A 2833-nucleotide genomic window follows, 5' to 3' on the forward strand; every position below is an offset into this window, starting at 1 on the left:
GAGAAACATACAAATCCATGTTGGAGATCTTAACATTCCTCTTTTAGTAACTGATGGAACATGTAGACAGAAAATCAGCAAGAATGTAGAAGACTCAAACAACACTATTAACAAACGTTCTAACTGGCATTTATGGAACACTCCACCCAACAACAGCAGAAAACACATTCTTTCCATGTGTACATAGACGTTCACAAAGATAAGCCATTTACTGGACAATAAAAAAAATCAATACATTTTAAATGATTGAGAAAAAACCAAGGATAGCATTTAGATCTGTTCTCACCTTTAACATAAACTGATCATGTCTGCATTATGTCAGTAGAATTAATAAATTAATATCATTACAGTTCAAGCCTGTCATTATTCTATTAACTTACCATGTGACTGTTGGCAACTTTCTCTGTATCTCTGAAACTCAGTTTTTTCAAACATGAATGTTTGGTACTAATTAGACAGTGGGTTTTTTTTTTAAGTTATTTTCTACTTTTTGTTGATGAAGCCAGCCCCTTGCACAAAGTCTGTCATATAGAAGGGCATCTCAACAAATAGTTGTCCAAAAAGTATTAAATGAATGAATAAGCAGCTGTTCTGATTTAAGAGATGCTTGGCAGCACTCTGCTGCTTTTTTTTTTTAATTGAAGTATAGTCAGTTTACAATGTTGTGTCAATTTCTGGTGTACAAAATAATAGTTCAGTCACACATATACATACATATATTTGTTTTCATATTCTTTATCATTATAGGCTACTATAAGATATTGAATATAGTTCCCTGCGCTATACAGTATAAACTTGTTTATCTATTTCATACATAGCAGTTAGTGTCTGTAAATCTCGAACTCCCAATTTATTCCTTCCCATCCTCTTCCCCTACTGGTAACCATAAGTTTGTTCTCTATGTCTGTGAATCAGTTTCTGTTTTATAAATAAGTTTGTTTCTTTTTTTTTTTTTTTTAATATTCCACATATAAGTGATACTATATGGTATTTTTCATCCTCTTTCTGGCTTACTTCACTTAGAATGACAATCTCCAGGTCCATCTATGTTGCTGCAAATGGCGTTATTTTATTCTTTTTTATGGCTGAGTTGTATTCCATTGTATAAATATACCACAATTTCTTTATCCAATCATTTGTCCATGGAAATTGAGGTTGTTTCCATGTCTTGGTTATTGTAAATAGTGCTGCTGTGAACATCGGGGTACATGTGTCTTTTTAAATTAAGATTTCCTCTGGATATATGCCCAGGAGTGGGATTGCTGGATCATATGTTAAGTCTATATTTAGACTTTTGAGGAATCTCCATAGTCTTTTCCATAATGGCTGCACCAAACTGTATTCCCACCAACAGTGTAGGAGGCTTCCCTTTTCTCCACAGCCTCTCCAGCATTTACTGTTTATGGACTTTTGATTGATGGCTATTCTGACTGATATGAGGTGATACCCCATTGTAGTTTTGATTTGCATTTCTCTGATAATTAGTGATACTGGGCATTTTTTCATGTGTCTATTGGCCATTTGTATGTCTTCATTGGAGAATTGCTTGTTTAGGTCTTCTGCCCATTTTTGGATTGGGTTGTTTGTTTTCTTTATTATTAAAATGTATGAGCTGTTTATATATTCTGGAATTAAGCCCTTGTCAGTCTCATCTTTTGCAAATATTTTCTCTCATTTCATAGGTTATCTTTTTGTTTTGCTTATGGATTCCTTTGCTGTGCAAAAGCTTATAAGTGTAATTAGGTCCTATTTGTTTATTTTCCCTTTTATTTCTACTGCTGGATAGACTGCCCTAGGAGAACATTGCTAATATGGCAGATAATGTTTTGCCTATGTTTTCTTCTAAGAGTTTTATAGTGTCTTGTCTTATGTTTAAGTCTTTAAGCCATTTTGAGTTTATTTTTGTGTATGGTGTGAGGAAACATTCTAATTTCATTGATTTACATGCAGTTGTCCAGTTTTCCTAACACCATTTGCTGAAGAGACTGTCTTTACTCCATTGTATATTCTTGTTGAAGATTAATTGACCAAAAGTCTGTTGGTTTATTTCTAGGCTCTCTATTCTGTTCCATGGATCCATTTATCTGTTTTTGTACCAATACCATGCTGTTTTGATTACTGTTGCTGCTTTTTATCCTTTACATTTCTGGCTTTAAAATATGTCTTTTTTTACAACATGTGGTAGAGCAGGGATTAGAATTTTTTGTCTTTATTGAAATACTTACATCTACTTAATTTATTGTGAACTATAATGGATATGTAGATCAAATATAGTTTGCAGTTTGGGGAGTAACAATCTGATGTCTTTAGGTAAATGACAGTAATATAAGTGTGTATTGGAATAGTATGTAAGAAATGTGCTGACCTCTATGCTATACAGAATGTTATTAATGTTTGTGAAATGTCAGGTAGCAATGTTGAAATTCACCTAAAAATTTCAGACTATTAATTTATTTTGTCCCAATCTATGTATGATATCTCACAAAGTCCATTTTGCTGTTGAAAACATGAATTCCATAATAATCAGTGAAGTACCACTAACAATGTACAGATTATTTTAAGAATAGTAAAAAGTATGTCATGATTTTGCAACTGTGTTTGACCTAACCTTAGGGTGAAGAATATTTAATTCCGTATTCTTCAAAGTGAATTCTGCAAAACCATAGTTACACAGGCTATAAATGTGATAGGGAAAGAAGGAAGGAAAGAACTGAAGTTTCAAAAAGTTTTGGATTAACTTATATCAACTCATAGGGCTTTAGAGATCTTTGAATATGTTAATGTATATTGTAAGCCTCAAAACGGTGGGGAGAGGGACCATTGTATAAAGCAC

The sequence above is a fragment of the Camelus bactrianus genome, chromosome 4 (assembly GCF_048773025.1).
Source record: "Camelus bactrianus isolate YW-2024 breed Bactrian camel chromosome 4, ASM4877302v1, whole genome shotgun sequence".
Lineage (NCBI taxonomy): Eukaryota > Metazoa > Chordata > Mammalia > Artiodactyla > Camelidae > Camelus > Camelus bactrianus.